Below are 9,320 nucleotides of genomic sequence, written 5' to 3'. Positions count from 1 at the left end.
ATCACAGAACCTGCAAGTGGCTCAGATATATTTAGAATCCCACATTGTCATTACTTTCATCCTGAAAAACGGAGTGCGGAGGAATAAAGAATAGAAGCAGATGATAAACTCACAGCTGGAGAATGTCAGACAGCTCAGCACTGGCTGGGCCTGAGTCTCCTCTTGTTTAACTGAGAGGGAGTGGATGACCCTGAGAAAAAGAAAATCCCCATTTATTTATCTTGCTGTGGTCAACACCTGGCTATCCCTGTGAAAACAGTGCTGTGATAATCTGCCAACCTTTGTTTTCTGTGCCAAGTTACCACTGCCACTGAGGACTGAGCGTGCTAGTGGAAAATGACACAAGTCAAAGAACTGCCTGCGAAGAGGGGAGCACATGGCTGCTGCCTGGCTTGAGATATCCACAGTCAAAGCACAGCAGGACAACATGGCATAAGGATGAAAGAGACTCATCATAGGAGGTGATAAAATGACACAAGAAGGCAGGTACAGGAGTTCATATAGCCATATAGAGGTCAGTGCATAGTCATATGTAAGCAGAATGCTTGTAATTAATGATTTAAATCACGGTTGTTGGCTTGGATTGTGAAATGTGATGTTTTCTCCGAGACAAGATTCCAAGAGGACAATATTGAAGATGCAGCTAATGTCTGAATGCTACCTCCAGAAGGTTCTTCCACAGTTGTGCAAACATCAGGATTGTTTCCCCTTCTTTCTCCAAGCACCTTATTTATGTCGGCATTAAAATGTTAGCAGAGTTGCTTCCAAGGAAGGACCTAACTAATCTATTTGTGCTCCCTTTCACGGATCCTGAGAATCCTCATCTATCTAGCTTTGTTAATTCCTCAGAGGTACTCCATTTCTTGAGAAGGTGAATACTTGCTCATACAGCCTTCAGTCTATAATAATGAGTAAAATCACCCAGATCATACTTTATTTTTTACCTACACACCACCTTTTAAATTAACTTGGGGGGTTGGGTATTACACGAGTAAAGACTTTTGTCTGTCAGGGCTTTTTTTGCCAATGGCAAGAGTGAAAGGGGAATGAAGAGACAGATCTGGGTATTTTATTTAAAACTATTTTTATGGAACTGTTAGGTTCACTTTAGAAGGGCAGGGAAACACAACAGTCAGGTGAAGACTCCAGATGACAAGATGAGAAGAGCTGAATCCCCATAACTCTGTTACTTTCTAAATAATCCTTGTTATCCTTAAATCCAGAAAACAACCGCCAATATTAGTGGCCCTTGTATTCAGTTAGAAGCTGTGGTGTTAATTCTCACAGTCCTAAACATAGCAGCCTCAATTTCCCCTTTCTTGTTGCAAACCAGTTCTGTTCTTTCATAGCCCTCTGCTCTCAGCAGTCTTAGTGCCAGTCAAACCAGTGGTTCCACTTAAGTGATACACATATTTTAGATGTTTCCATGTTTCATTCTCCTCCTACAACTGCATCTCATCCTAAGAAGCAGACACAAATCAGCTTGCGGGAAGCCAGGAGCAGCAGAAAGTTTTGCTGGAAATTGCAGTGGCCTTTCACAAATGCAGACCTTTGCTGATGGCTGTAACGTGTCAGAAAGCTTGCTCTTGATGTGTCCTTGTAGTTATTTTTAGTATTACAGGTAACTTCTGAAATGGCACGTGGACATGGCAAAGTACTCATCAGTCCATGGTCATGGGCTGTGCAGCTTCCACAAGTCTGCTGCCACTGACAAAATCTCCACGTTGTTTTAGACAATCTTCTTTCATATTGACCACCTATTAAACAAATCCAAGCTAGTGCTTGCCTGCAGGTCTTTGTAACACAGTTCTTGCTGCAGTTGCTACATTGGGTGAAATCACTCTTGTTGAAACTCTTGTGCTGTTAAGAGGATTTTACAGAAATTATTTTAGCCTACAGAGCTATTGCTCACAATTCTATTACTCTAATTCCTCACAAATTAAAGGGCAGAAACTGCCCTCTGCCTTGTGCTGGGTCAGGCACCAAAAACTGAACAGATCACCTCTGTTTGGCCTAGCAGCAGGGTGTTTTCTTCTGCACACTTACTTTTGTTCTTCAGAATTTCAGGCTTTGTTCTTGAGACCATAAATTTCACAGAGAACAAATTAAACTTTGAGACTGAGCAGTGTTTTGAGGTTTTCTTGTAACTGGCTCGGTAGTCACCTTTGCCAACCCAAATCCAAGTTTCCAGCATGAGACAGTCCTGCCTTCTTTCATCTCCAGCTTCATGTTGCTATCTCCACGTCAGGGAATTGACCACTGAAAATGAAGGTAGGCTCCTTCCTCCCACCTCCTTCAGCTCCCAGCTGGGTGGCTGGCCTGAGCTCGCTCAGTACCCCACCAGCAACACAGCCCAAAGGAGGCAGCAAGAACATGCAGCACAGAGAGGGATCATGTCTTGCAGGAGCAACTTGAATTTATGTCAGTTTTAAGCAATCAGGCAATTACAGCCCTAGTCTGCACACTGAAAATCTTAAATTACTCAGATTTGTTTAATGAAGTGCTTAATTTTCACAGTTAAGGTTCCAATATAACACTATTCGCTGCTGCAGAGCTTCTCAAAGATTACGGCAGTGAAAGAGGTGACTGTGTTTTCGTGATCTGATAAAGTATGTCAGAAAACCCCATTTGAAAGAATGTTATCATATACTTTTTTTCTCCAGAGACTATCATTATCAAGGTCTCAGTTTGAAGCTTTTCTCAGACTTGTAAGAAGTGTCTTTTGCAACCTATCCCCACATGCATCTTCAGAAAATTCTGCTGCTTATGTGAGTGCACAGATCATACAGTTGATGAAAAAACTTGTGGTTTATATATTCATATATATATATTTTTAGAACTCATTTTCTGCAGATATACTTGAATGTTCACATACAAATTTGCTGCTTCAATGGACATTCCTATCAGCAGCTTATTGTGAGGACACTTGCAGAGAATCAAGCACTGAAATAGGTATGAACACAAGCAAAGTGAATACATTCTAAAATCAGGGAAATTATGGTTATTGCACAGTGACTTTTTGCACTAGTGTCAGGAAGCAGTGAATGTAGGAAATCAAAATACAGCATGATGTTTCCCTGCCACAATAGAGCTATTTTGTGCCACCCTAACCTAATATAATGTTAGATGGCTGTTTCATTTAACAAAAGTAGAAAGAGGTTTACCGTCCATGGGGAGTGTTGGTATTTCAAAACCAAAAGAGCAAAGTCTTGTACTCTAATCCACCAGTGAACCAACAAGAACATTTTAAAATGCTTCCTTTCAACTATAGCCCTTTATTCATTCAAATATCTCAGTATGATTAACTGTAAGATCACAGGCCAGTTTTCACATTTAAATTGTTAACCTATGATAACAATCTCTAGAAAACCTTCCACTGAAGTTCTGAAGATTAGAAATCCATCCAACCCATTATCATTCATCGGAAGAGAGTCCACAAGAACTTATTTTTCCTACCAGCCTGTATTCTCTGATAGCATAACTACTGATCAGTGAACTGTTGACTGACTCAATTCTGTGTCCTTCTCACAACCATTTTCCACCATCATGACAGAAGAACGATGAGCATGGCAGATGAACATGGGTACAGCATGCTCTCTTTGCAACACCCTACATGTGCAACTTTATAAGTGTCACTGCAAGTCACCTTGCATAAAAGAACCTCTAAGGCTGATGTAACATACACCATGAATAGTATAGTTTTTCATAGTACCAGAAGACAGAATGGCTTCTGATAAAGCCATTGTAAAGCCATCTTTGATTCACACTCATGATCACAGATGTCCAGATGCAAGAAACTTCTAAGCAAGAAAAAGCAAACAGATCTGGGGAGGCAACAAGCAAACTTGCTTGTGACTCTTCTAGATGTTGTGTGGAAACAAAGATTCTAGAATCAGAGAAACGAGAATAAGCACCTGAAGGCCATCTGAACCAACCTCCCACTCAAAGCCAGACTATCACCAACTCCAAATCAGCCACAGTTTTATTTGGCTGAGTCTTGAAAACCTCCAAGGATCGAGATTCCAAATAATGTCTTCCACTGCTGTACTGTTCTACTGAAGAAATTTTGCTACTGTCCAGTTTGAATCTCCTAAGATGCAAACTGTGGCCCTCAAGTTTGCCCTCGGTTTCCAGTTCTCACAGTAAGTTCCCAGTCTGTATTGCTGCAATAAGTTTTCCTGTCTTCAGTACCAAAGATGGCTACTCACTGCAGTAAACAGACTACAGTTCTTTCCAATAGATTTATTTCACAGACATGTAGACTAAGTTGTATATACCTCCAGGGTGAATGTACTGTCAAGGCCCAGTTTCAAGACAACAAGCAAAAAAAAAGAGTCATACCCTGAACAGGGTCTGGAGTGTCATCACTGAGGTGAAAGTGTGGTATAGCTTGAACACAAGTTTATAGCCTTCTCTGAAAACATACATTTTTCTATTACTACCAGTAGCAGATCTGACAGCTGTTATATCTCTTTACTTATATTTTATGCTTCCTAATTCTAACATATGATGACACTTCACTTCCCAATATCCGATTGACATTCCTTTGATGTATCTTTTGGGCTACTGCCTAAGCACATTGCAAATAGTTTAGTGCTCAATTTAAGGCAGAATATATTCCCACAATTCCTTTGGCAATCAATTATTTATTACTTACAAGTGTTAAGATCAAAACAAAAAGAATAGATGTATATTCCACACTGAGAGGAGGTCCATGGGGATAACAGAAAACAGAAACTTTAATGCTAAATTTGTGTAAAAAGGGTAAAATGGAGATTCCCTACGCAGTTAAAAAAAAAAAAAGAAAAAATCCCTGGATTACAGAGTTATTCTTCTTGGGTTTTATCTCATGGCTAGAAATGCACGCTTGAACTGTACCATTAGTTCTTTGTACCACAGGGGCAAATTCTAGTTTGCTTTCACCAAGGAATACCAGTCAGTTTAAACCTGGCACCAGCTATCTGCACACGTCTTTTATCAGCTAACCCATGGGGCCATATATAGCTGGTTAATTAAAAATAATGATTCATTTCTATTGACAGGCCTAGGATTTATGTTAATATTTTCAGCGAGGTCACATCGCCTGCATGGCTTCTTTGTAAACCCTGGAATGTGTAAAGGTTTGCTTGAGTCAACATTCAAGCAAAGGGGAACTCACAAGAGTAGAATTTAGAAAGCTCATTCATACATCATTGAATGGCTCTGCAGAAGGTGAACATTCTCACAGGCATGTTTGTCTAGGGCAAAATCTGCACTATTCCCGTCAGTGGGGTACTAGCAGCAATTGAGGCTCACAAAGTCAAACACAAGACCTCTCCTTCTGGGGGCTGCAGGTCAGAGCTGAAGTACTCAAAATGAAAACTCATCTGTAGTCACCACTGGCAATGAAGGTGTCTTTACAATCATGTGCTCTTCTCTGTAAGCCTTTATTTGTTTATTTATTGCTAACCTTAAACTGCGCCCCAAAGACAATCAAGAAAATACCCTTGGCCAAGTCACCAATACAAAGTCAGTCCTTATCTGTCTGATTAATGTCTGAGTAAGGAGCATCTGGCAGCTTCGCAATGAGCCACTACAGGATTATTTAGACAGGACAGAAGAACCAGCAGGAAAAGAACAACCTAGTAAAAACAAACAAGGAGTAATTCCAAAGCAAGGAGTAATTCCAGCTCAAGAATACAAGCTGATAAAAGGCAGCCTGCAGAAATAAGAAATCTAGACATCAATACAGGTGAATGGCTACAGAGAGATGTAAATCTGCAAGCTGAAATGTAAAGCAGAACACCCAGCAGCCAGCTATGAAACTCAAATCACAGGTGCCGGAACTTAATAATGAGCTGGGTTGTTTTTTTCACAGCTAACAGTCCACCTGCCAATGGATTGAATTATTTTCTCTTTGTGTTGTTTTTTCCAGGTCATGCAGCAAATCTATCACCTTTTGTGAGGTCAGTGGAATTAACACACCCTGTAATTTAAGTTACTTATTTCTCAAGTAAATAGATAAATTAGAGTACCATAATAACTGAGATGTATCTAAAGACAGTGGCAGCTCTCCAGGTAAAAAGAATCAGCCATCTGCTCTAAAATAAAATCTAATAAAATTCAGTGACAGATCACTTCACTCACTGAGAGAAACTTGGAACAGTGGGGCTGAAATCGGCAATGTGAATCTGGAAGAGTCACACAACAGAGAGCTTGCAAATGATCCAGTGGGCAGGTCATCATTTGCTTTGCCACATGTAACATCCAGCATCTACCTCAAGTCTTAATTTTTACTACTGCTACTATTATTAGTAATATTATAAATATTAATAAATATTATTTACCATTAATAATCCTTTTTGAGGTCTATTTATGACTGTGAGATGGTCTTTAGTTGGTAAACCTTCAGGATTTTGAGCATTACTACATAAAGGAATAGGTAAGACAAAACTGGAAAATGAGACCTTTCTATTTTATGTCTTGGAGTGATTCTTCCATTTAATGACTTTTCAGAGTCAGTTTGTCACATTTGGAGTGAGGGTATTTAAAAGTCTAGAGGTTAATTAGAAAAACAACAGCTGACTTTACTGAGAGTTTGATTCAACTGTATGAACAGAGACAAACTGTTTTCAACGCAGAAGATCTGTTTGGAACTGGTTAGTGCTGGAATGTCACCCACACAAATCTTGCAAGGGAACATTAAGTGACAATACGCTCAAAATGATGAAGCTTCTGTTGGAGCAAAATCTCTGTGGCTAGAAAGAAAATGCTTAAAGGAGGAAACATTTATGTTCCAGTTTCTAATTTAGCTATTATTTAATTAAATATAAGAGTTTGATTTATTTTTTTACAAACATTTTCACACAATCTAAATTTCTTGTCACCACATTGAGTTTCTTCATGTTTTTCCCTTTTGTTTAAGCTCTTACCCTCAGGCCTTGTTCCTTGTGTGTTAATTCTTTAGACTGGCTCTGTATTGTAGACCAACTGGTAATTTAAAGTTAGGACTTTGCTTCTTAAAAAGAAATGAAACATTTCTATAAACACCAGATTCAGTTCCCTAGAGCTTCAGGGCACCTGGGCTAGTCCTTCATTCCCCAGAACCCAACCTAGTTTCCTTCAAGTTGACCAAAATTAGCAGTGATGAACATCTGAATGAGCAAATATTAATAATTAAAAACTCAAAAATCATTTTGCTCACGGCTGCAACTCCACTTTAAATACCTTTCTCTCTTGTACTGTCATTTTCTCTCCCTATGTTGAAGATCTTAACTATGCGCAGTGGAAAGCACAGCATCTCAGGGTAGAAGATGTTCAAAATCAAGATTGGGAAACAGCAATTTTCTCCACAATACACATTTCGTAAGGAAGGAGATTCACACCCCTAGAGTCTGATCTTTCTGCTGTTACAAAAGTCAGTGTTCTTGCTGCTGGATTGCTACATGAACAGTGCCTGTGGCTCCAGGGGCACCCTCAGGCTCCCCACATGCCACACAAAGAAAGACTAATTTTCTGTCTGTAGAAAGGAGTGCTGGGATATAGAGTCCCTGGATACTATAAGCTACTTATAGCTATACTGCATTATGGAGGATTCTGCATTAGGGTGGTTTCTGCTATTTAAGAAGGAAGAGTAAGGAGAAGGTAAGATCCTGCACTCCTGGATCCCACACTATCACTCAGAAACACTACAGAGAAATCTGAAAGAATGGAGACAGAATATAAAAAGAGGGGAAAAAAAGAAGGGGAAAACCCCAAACACAAACCTAAAAACAGATGGTAAAATCCTGGCTCTGCTGAAGCCAATGGTAAAGAGTTTTCCTGCTTAGGTATGTTACTGTTTTTCTCCAAAGGAGCAATGTAAACGCAGAGGTTTGTTTTGCAGATAGAAAACCAAAACAAAAAGATAAATGGGTAAGAAATACATAGAGAGCTTATTACAATATGAAATTTGTTGAGATGTTGGTGATGCTGACTGAATAAGTGCAGAGGAGAGGGTAGTTTAGACAGACAAAGATCTACATAAGGCTGGTTTGGGATTAAAATTTTAAGTGTGCATCATGGCCAAAATCTAGCTTTTGATCTGCAAAGGAGAGAAGCGATAGTACTGACAAACAAATGAAAAAAGCAGCAAGGTGAGTCTCTATGAAGGAAGAGTCCTGTCAAAGTATCAGTTTTCTGACTTTGTAATATCAGCTACACTGTATGGAGCAAATGGATGCAAAGGGAACATATGAGAAGCGGTTGTGGCAATCTGCCTGTCAAGGTGACCAGTGTATTAGATTTACACTTTCCTAACTGTTATGTACTAAATATGTCAAGCAATTAATTTTTTTTTCCCTGTTCCAGTGAGTTCAGTGTTTTTACCTTCTCTCTGGAATCTTTGTTGCTAGATCTCCATTGAACTGTGATGCTTCATCTTGCGTTAGATTGGAACACCAGAACTGTGTTCACCCATGCAGTAGAATAGCTCCCATAGGACCCTCCTGGGATACAGGCAGTGGTAAATGATGCGGTAGGAGTGAGTTTCAGTCAACTGGCATTTATGTGTGCTATGTATTTTATGTCTTCAACTTCAAGTAGCAATCACTTTTTAAAACATGAGTGCAGAGGCTTTAATTAGAGAACAGCAACAAAGAACCTGTAATTAAAAAAAACCCATATCGTGTGGTTGATGCAGAGTAGTGCCTTTGTCGTAAGTCACAGCGACTCTACTCTGCTCTTAGGTCAGGTTCAGTCATCAGTCAGCTTCAAGCACAATCACTTCTAATTAACAAATCGTTTGAACTCTTCCAGGGAGCATGGTCTGCACCTCTAAGGTAATATGACAACAGTCAGACATGCAGCTCTTAAGGTTTCTTTCCCTTATACTGACTTCTTCCAGAAGGCAAGGTGGAGACAGCCTTTAATAAAATTAAACCAATAGTATTGTAGTTGCATTTTTATGCCACGTGTCTGTCCATCTCCCCTGCAGCCATCCAAGTCCTTCTCACTAGAGAACCACCTTCCATGCTCTCGGTAATTTTGTATGTGTATCCATAAACAGAGAAGGAAGACTACTATGGCTGTGCAAAGAAACTATCTCCTTTCTGTAGTTTAATGAGCAGTATTAGGATTTGACACAAAAAGGACTGGTTTGAGCTGGGTTAAACCTGGCTTTGTGGAAGCAAGCGGCACCCATCTGAAACTTCCAATTAGGGGCAAAAGCAGGGTGTTTTGGATTTGAGCTGCATATTTTGGGCTGAAAGACAGCTGGAAAAGTAAACAAAGCCACAGCCTTGCACTAGAGGTTAGATTTATCTGATCTGTGGTACATTCAGGACCAAGACAGTAAAAACTTT

Source organism: Melopsittacus undulatus, chromosome 1, assembly GCF_012275295.1.
Source record: "Melopsittacus undulatus isolate bMelUnd1 chromosome 1, bMelUnd1.mat.Z, whole genome shotgun sequence".
Taxonomy (NCBI): domain Eukaryota; kingdom Metazoa; phylum Chordata; class Aves; order Psittaciformes; family Psittaculidae; genus Melopsittacus; species Melopsittacus undulatus.
This window is presented reverse-complemented; position numbering follows the sequence as displayed.